The 9337-nt window shown below is 47.2% G+C and overlaps 1 long non-coding RNA gene across 1 annotated transcript; it reads left to right on the top strand.

The window, feature by feature from the left end:
- The first annotated feature begins 226 nt into the window (after positions 1-226).
- Positions 227-779, top strand: LOC118937874. Its single transcript, XR_005035288.1, has 4 exons — positions 227-410; positions 441-478; positions 509-682; positions 743-779. It is a non-coding gene; the product is annotated as an uncharacterized LOC118937874 (long non-coding RNA).
- The last annotated feature ends 8558 nt before the right edge of the window (positions 780-9337 follow it).

Genomic DNA, 9337 nt, shown 5'->3' on the forward strand with positions numbered 1-9337 from the left:
GAAACTACATATTTTGCTCAAATAGAGATATAATGAAATTGTGTTTTCATTGAAAAGATGGCTGGGAAAAGAACATGACATTTTCTGCCTGAGTGTAGCGATGTTTACAGCACGTTCTGGATGATCTTTTAGTAAACAAAACCAAATCAACTACAGATGGAAATAAATGTTGTTTCTTTGAAAAGATGGACCTGGCTAAGATTTATTTATTTTTTATTAAGGGAAAAGGATCCACAGCACGCTGATTATCTTTCTGTCCATCTCTTTATTTATAGTACTGGTCGTCATGGTTAACACAAACACAGGATATTGAATGCTTCCTGAATTTACTCAGTGAAGTAACATAAGTAGTCCCACAGTATCACAGAGAGGTCAGACAGGTGGAGTAGTCCCACAGAGAGGTCAGACAGGTGGAGTAGTCCCACAGATAGTTCAGACAGGTGTAGTAGTCCCACAGTATCACAGAGAGGTCAGACAGGTGGAGTAGTCCCACAGATAGTTCAGACAGGTGGAGTAGTCCCACAGTATCACAAAGAGGTCAGACAGGTGGAGTAGTCCCACAGAGAGGTCAGACAGGTGGAGTAGTCCCACAGTATCACAAAGAGGTCAGACAGGTGGAGTAGTCCCACAGAGAGGTCAGACAGGTGTAGTAGTCCCACAGTATCACAGAGAGGTCAGACAGGTGGAGTAGTCCCACAGAGAGGTCAGACAGGTGGAGTAGTCCCACAGAGAGTTCAGACAGGTGGAGTAGTCCCACAGTATCACAGCGAGGTCAGACAGGTGGATTCGTCCCACAGAGAGGTCAGACAGGTGGAGTAGTCCCACAGAGAGGTCAGACAGGTGGATTAGTCCCACAGAGAGTTCAGACAGGTGTAGTAGTCCCACAGTATCACAGCGAGGTCAGACAGGTGGATTAGTCCCACAGAGAGGTCAGACAGGTGGAGTAGTCCCACAGAGCGGTCAGACAGGTGGAGTAGTCCCACAGAGAGGTCAGACAGGTGGAGTAGTCCCACAGAGAGGTCAGACAGGTGGAGTAGTCCTACATTACAGTAACTATCCTACTACCTACTGGTTTACTGGCCCTGATAACTAGCTAACTAACCTACTACCTACCGGTTTACTGGCCCTGATAACTAGCTAACTAACCTACTATCTACTAGTCTATTGCCCCCTGATAACTAGCTATTTAATCAACTATCTACTAGTCTACCTCCCTCTGATAACAAGCTAACTAACCTACTACCTACTAGTTTAGTCTGATCTGATCTGGGGTCTTAACAGCAGTGACATGGAAGTAGTTTATAGTTTACTAGTTTATCTAGTAGTTTAACGGTCTACTAGTCTAATACAGCTGACCCACTATGACCACCATGCTTTATCCACTATGACCACCATGCTTTACCCACTATGACCACCATGCTTTACCCACTATGACCACCAGGCTTTACCCACTATGACCGCCAGGCTTTACCCACTATGACCACCAGGCTTTACCCACTATGACCACCAGGCTTTATCCACTATGACCACCATGCTTTACCCACTATGACCACCATGCTTTACCCACTATGACCACCAGGCTTTACCCACTATGACCACCAGGCTTTATCCACTATGACCACCATGCTTTACCCACTATGACCACCATGCTTTACCCACTATGACCACCATGCTTTACCCACTATGACCACCAGGCTTTACCCACTATGACCACCAGGCTTTACCCACTATGACCACCATGCTTTACCCACTATGACCACCATGCTTTACCCACTATGACCACCAGGCTTTATCCACTATGACCACCAGGTTTTACCCACTATGACCACCAGGCTTTATCCACTATGGCCACCATGCTTTACCCACTATGACCACCATGCTTTACCCACTATGACCACCAGGCTATACCCACTATGACCACCAGGCTTTACCCACTATGACCACCAGGCTTTACCCACTATGACCACCAGGCTTTACCCACTATGACCACCATGCTTTACCCACTATGACCACCAGGCTTTAGCCACTATAACCACCATGCTTTACCCACTGTGACCACCATGCTTTCCCCACTGATAATTCACAGATTTCTTTATCCTATGGTTCTGCTCTCTCTCTCTCTCTCTCTCTCTCTCTCTCTCTCTCTCTCTCTCTCTCTCTCTCTCTCTCTCTCTCTCTCTCTCTCTCTTTATCTTTCTCTCTCCTTTCTCTCTCTTTCTCTCTGTCTTTCTTTACTCTCTCGGTCCTCTCACTTTGCTATCTCTTCTGTCTGACCTCTCTCTTTCTCTCTCTGCTCTCTCCTGACTCTCTCTGCTCTCTCCTGTCTCTCTCTGCTCTCTCCTGTCTCTCTCTGCTCTCTCCTCTGTTCTCTCTCTCTCTCTCTCTCTCTCTGTTCTGTCATCTTTCCTCTCTCTCTCCCCCTCTCTGACATGCTCTATGTCCTCAGAAGGACTGTATTAATTTGTAACATTCCTTAGCTGGTCATAACAAGTGGACAGGTCCTCTCTGAAGTCTCTCATGTGACAGTAGAGATTAGAGAAAGTGTTCAGATGTGATGTGAGAGGGAGCTACATATTTGAGATGTGGATAAGAGGAGGAGTAACAGTTACAGGGCCCTACACACACTGACAGGGCCCTATACACACTGACAGGGCCCTATACACACTGAAAGGGCCCTACACACTGACAGGGCCCTACACACACCGAAAGGGCCCTACACACACCGACAGGGCCCTACACACACCGACAGGGCCCAAACACACCGACAGGGCCCGACACACACCGACAGGGCCCTAGACACACCGACAGGACCCTAGACACACCAACAGGGCCCTATACACACTGACAGAGCCCTATACACACCAACAGGGCCCTACACACACCGAAAGGGCCCTACACACACCGACAGGGCCCTACACACACCGACAGGGCGCAAACACACCGACAGGGCCCTACACACACCGACAGGGCCCGACACACACCGACAGGGCCCTATACACACTGACAGGGCCCTACACACACCGAAAGGGCCCTACATACACCGACAGGGCCCTATACACACTGACAGGGCCCAATACACACTGACAGAGCCCAATACACACCGACAGGACCCTACACACACTCACAGGGCCCTACACACACCGACAGGGCCCTACACACATCGACACACACCGACAGGGCCCTATACACACCGACAGGGACCTATACACACCGACAGGGCCCTATGCACATTGACAGGGCCCTATACACACCTGCAGGGCCCTATACACACCTACAGGGCCCTATACACACCGACAGGGCCCTATACACAGAGAAGGACAACCATCTCTGCAGCACTCCACCAATCAGGCCTTTATGGTAGAGCGGAAGCCGCTCCTCAGTAAAAGGCACATGACAGGCCACTTGGAGTTTACCAAAAGGCACCTAAATACTCTCAGACCATGAGAACCAATATTTTCTGGTCTGATGAAACCAAGAATGAACTCTTTGGCCTGAATTACAAGCATCATGTCTGGAGGAAACCTGGCACCATCCCTACGGTGAAGCATGGTGGTGGCAGCATCATGCTGTGGGGATGTTTTTCAGTGGCAGGGACTGGGAGACTAGTCAGGATTGAGGGAAAAAAAGGAATGGAGCAAAGTACAGAGAGATTGTTGATGAAAACCTGCTCCAGAGTGCTCAGGACCTCAGACTGGGGTGAAGGTTCACCTTCCGACAGGACAACAACCCTAAGCACACAGCCAAGACAACACAGTAGTGGCTTCGGGACAAGTCTCTGACTGTCTTTGAGTGGCTCAGAGAGCCTGGACTTGAACCTTATCGAACATCTCTGGAGAGACCTGAAAATAGCTGTGCAGAGGCGCTCCCCATCCAACCTGACAGAGCTGGAGAGGATCTGTAGAGAAGAATGGGAGAAACTCCCCAAATACAGGTGTGCGAAGCTTGTAGCATCATACCCAAGAAAACTTGAGGCTGTAATCACTGCCAAAGGTGCTTCAACAAAGTACTGAGTAAAGGGTCTGAAAATGTCCGCAAACCTATTTTTGCTTTGTCATTATGAGGTATTGTATGTAGATTGATGAGGAAACAAAATCAATTGAATCCATTTTACAATAAGGCTGTAACGTAACAAAATGTGGAAAAAGAGAAGGGGTCTGAATACTTTCCGAATGCACTGTACATCCTATTGCCTAGTCACCTTCCCCCTATACATATCTACCTCCATCACTCCAGTATCCCTGTCTCCTTCCCCCTATACATATCTACCTCCATCACTCCAGTATCCCTGTCTCCTTCCCCCTATACATATCTACCTCCATCACTCCAGTATCCCTGTCTCCTTCCCCCTATACATATCAACCTCCATCACTCCAGTATCCCTGTCTCCTTCCCCCTATACATATCTACCTCCATCACTCCAGTATCCCTGTCTCCTTCCCCCTATACATATCTACCTCCATCACTCCAGTATCCCTGTCCCCTTCCCCCTATACATATCTACCTCCATCACTCCGGTATCCCTGTCCCCTTCCCCCTATACATATCTACCTCCATCACTCCAGTATCCCTGTCTCCTTCCCCCTATACATATCAACCTCCATCACTCCAGTATCCCTGTCTCCTTCCCCCTATACATATCTACCTCCTTCACTCCAGTATCCCTGTCTCCTTCCCCCTATACATATCTACCTCCATCACTCCAGTATCCCTGTCCCCTTCCCCCTATACATATCTACCTCCATCACTCCAGTATCCCTGTTTCCTTCCCCCTATACATATCTACCTCCATCACTCCAGTATCCCTGTTTCCTTCCCCCTATACATATCAACCTCCATCACTCCAGTATCCCTGTCTACTTCCCCCTATACATATCTACCTCCTTCACTCCAGTATCCCTGTCTCCTTCCCCCTATACATATCTACCTCCATCACTCCAGATACTGTACTGAGTTACTGTACTGAGACACTGTACTGAGACACTGTAATGTACATCAGTAATAGCATCATGCATCACTCAGCCCATCTTAATTAAGGTCTGCTGGCAGAAGGCAGTCTCTGATTGCATGTTTGATTACATTTGCCAGCAGTGGGCTAAATCAGGGTCACACAGAGTGTTTCTCAGTCGTCTTAAACACATCTACTTTGTAACAGAAGAATCCACCTCACACACATGATAATGGGTTTAAAATGAAGAAGACACCTGTACCATGTCAGATGTATAGAGTTGACATGTATTACATTTTGAGTTTGCATCCCAATATTACACTTTATAAACATCACAGGAGACTGAAATGTAACAAAACCGTTCAAAATAGAAACAACATATGTTTTTGTCTGTAACAATAAATCATAATAATAAAGAGGAAATTATGAAAAATATGACCATCCAGCCTCCCATTCCACTATGACCATCCAGCCTCCCATTCCACTATGACCATCCAGCCTCCCATTCCACTATGACCATCCAGCCTCCCATTCCACTATGACCATCCAGCCTCCCATTCCTCCCATTCCACTATGACCATCCAGCCTCCCATTCCTCCCATTCCACTATGACCATCCAGCCTCCCATTCCACTATGACCATCCAGCCTCCCATTCCACTATGACCATCCAGCCTCCCATTCCACTATGACCATCCAGCCTCCCATTCCACTATGACCATCCAGCCTCCCATTCCTCCCATTCCACTATGACCATCTAGCCTCCCATTCCACTATGAACATCCAGCCTCTCATTCCTCCCATTCCACTATGACCATCCAGCCTCCCATTCCACTATGACCATCCAGCCTCCCATTCCACTATGACCATCCAGCCTCCCATTCCACTATGACCATCCAGCCTCCCATTCCACTATGACCATCCAGCCTCCCATTCCACTATGACCATCCAGCCTCCCATTCCACTATGACCATCCAGCCTCCCATTCCACTATGACCATCCAGCCTCCCATTCCACTATGACCATCCAGCCTCCCATTCCACTATGACCATCCAGCCTCCCATTCCACTATGACCATCCAGCCTCCCATTCCACTATGACCATCCAGCCTCCCATTCCTCCCATTCCACTATGACCATCCAGCCTCCCATTCCTCCCATTCCACTATGATCATCCAGCCTCCCATTCCTCCCATTCCACTATGACCATCCAGCCTCCCATTCCTCCCATTCCACTATGACCATCCAGCCTCCCATTCCTCCCATTCCACTATGACCATCCAGCCTCCCATTCCTCCCATTCCACTATGACCATCCAGCCTCCCATTCCTCCCATTCCACTATGACCATCCAGCCTCCCATTCCTCCCATTCCACTATGACCATCCAGCCTCCCATTCCTCCCATTCCACTATGACCATCCAGCCTCCCATTCCACTATGACCATCCAGCCTCCCATTCCACTATGATCATCCAGCCTCCCATTCCACTATGATCATCCAGCCTCCCATTCCTCCCATTCCACTATGATCATCCAGCCTCCCATTCCTCCCATTCCACTATGATCATCCAGCCTCCCATTCCTCCCATTCCACTATGACCATCCAGCCTCCCATTCCACTATGATCATCCAGCCTCCCATTCCTCCCATTCCACTATGACCATCCAGCCTCCCATTCCACTATGACCATCCAGCCTCCCATTCCACTATGATCATCCAGCCTCCCATTCCTCCCATTCCACTATGATCATCCAGCCTCCCATTCCTCCCATTCCACTATGACCATCCAGCCTCTCATTCCTCCCATTCCACTATGATCATCCAGCCTCCCATTCCACTATGATCATCCAGCCTCCCATTCCACTATGACCATCCAGCCTCCCATTCCACTATGACCATCCAGCCTCCCATTCCTCCCATTCCACTATGACCATCCAGCCTCCCATTCCACTATGACCATCCAGCCTCCCATTCCACTATGACCATCCAGCCTCTCATTCCTCCCATTCCACTATGATCATCCAGCCTCCCATTCCACTATGATCATCCAGCCTCCCATTCCACTATGACCATCCAGCCTCCCATTCCACTATGACCATCCAGCCTCCCATTCCTCCCATTCCACTATGACCATCCAGCCTCCCATTCCACTATGACCATCCAGCCTCCCATTCCACTATGACCATCCATAGTGAACATCCCATTCCACTTTGACCATCCAGCCTCCCATTCCACTATGATCATCCAGCCTCCCTTTCCACTCATGTCACATAGTAGACAGCTGGGGAATGGCGGAGGCACAAGTTACACTTATTATTTATAATATTTTATTAATATTATTATTTTATTATTATTATTATTAAAACATTTATTTAAAAAATTACTTTTTCTATTTGGACTCATCGCTCCAACGAGGCGAAAATCGAGTCATGGGTCCTCAGAAACATGACACGCAAAACCTTCTTAACACCCGCCACCAATGTACCATGTCACCAATGTACCATGTCACCAATGTGTCGGAGGAAATCACTGTTCAACTGACTACCGGGGTCAGCCTGCAGGCTCCCGGCCCACCACAAGGAGTCGCTAGCGCACAATGAGCCAAATAAAGCAGCCCGGGTCAAACCCTCCCCTAGCTCAGATGACGTTGGGCCAATTGTGCACCGCCCTATGGGACTCCCAATCACAGCTTGTTGTGACCCAGCCTGGGATCGAACCCAGGTCTGTAGTGATGCCTCTAGCACTGTGATGCAGTGTCTTAGACCGCTGAGCCACTTGGGAGGTTTAAGTTTTAAATGTATTACAGCTCACATGATCGACAGACCAAATACAATTTAGTTGGTCTATACTTTCAGTCGTTTCAATAGTTTTGTACTCTCATACTTACAATTTTCACGATACTATATTCTGTAAACAGGATGTATAGATAGTATATCTAAGTGTATACGTTCATGTCTCTCATCTCACTAAGTGTTACATTGCTATCTGTTAAGATAAGAGAGACCTTCTATCATATGAGGAAATAAGAGAACAGTTGTAGCATGTTCCACATGGCCCCTTATTCCCTATATAGTGCACTACTTTAGACAAGAACCCTATAGAACCCTATTCCCTATATAGTGCACTACTTTAGACAAGAACCCTATAGAACCCTATTCCCTACATAGTGCACTATATAGGGCCCTGGTCAAAAGTAGTGGACTATGTAGTCTAGGGAATAGTGTGACAGTAAGGTATGCTGAAATTATTAACACTTGAGAGGTGACCTCAGCTCTGTCCCCTGGAACCTCTGGGCCTGGCAATGGAATGTCTACTGTTATCAGGATCATTTAAAGGGGGCTTCACATCTATATATATACAGAAGTGGCTGCAAACAACACAACACAGAGACTCACCAGACATTGACTCACCAGACATTGACTGACCAGACATTGACTGACAAGACATTGACTGAACAGACATTGACTGACCAGACATTGACTGAACAGACATTGACTCACCGGACTTAGAGACTGGACATTAAAAAAAGTCTGTTTGCCCAGACCGACCTATTCTGACAGGTCAAACATTAACATGGTTATATTTGTTTGTGTGGCCTTTGAATTAAAGACATGCTTCGCTACTTAGGCGACTAAGACGTGTCAATGTGTAGTGAACATGATCTGTCTGACCTCAATTAGCCACCAAAATCCCTAGTTTGAAAATGACTTTTCTCTTGAAGCTTTGCCACATAATTTCCCCTGATTTCCCCCCACATGGGCCCCTAGAAATGTGTTGTTCTAGCTAATGAACATTTGAGTGACGGCAAACAGGAGGCTGGCGCCAGCATTATCCAATGAGGTTGCAGGGCGGGCCCGACCACTCAGTGGACACAGCTGAGAATGAGAGAGAGAGAGAGAGAGCACTACTTTTTAGGGTTCCATAGGGCTCTGGTCTAAAGTAGTGCACTATATAGGGAATAGGGTTCCATAGGGCTCTGGTCTAAAGTAGTGCACTATATAGGGAATAGGGTTCCATAGGGCTCTGGTCTAAAGTAGTGCACTATATAGGGAAACTCCCATATCTACTGGGTGAAATTCCACAGTGTGCCATCACTGCAGCAAGATGTGTGACCTGTTGCCACAAGAAAAGGGCAACCAGTGAAGAACAAACACCATTGTAAATAGAACCCATATTTATGCTTATTTATTTTCCTTAGCCATTTGTACATTGTTACCACACTGTATATAATATGACATTTGTCATTTCTTTATTATTTTGAAACTTCTGTATGTGTAATGTTTACTGTTCATTTCTATTGTTTACTTCACTTTGTATATCATCTACCTCACTTGCTTTGGCAATGTTAACACGTTTCCCATGCCATTTTTAAAAAAAACATTTATTTCACCTTTA

Source organism: Oncorhynchus mykiss, chromosome 12, assembly GCF_013265735.2.
Source record: "Oncorhynchus mykiss isolate Arlee chromosome 12, USDA_OmykA_1.1, whole genome shotgun sequence".
Classification (NCBI taxonomy): Eukaryota; Metazoa; Chordata; class Actinopteri; order Salmoniformes; family Salmonidae; genus Oncorhynchus; species Oncorhynchus mykiss.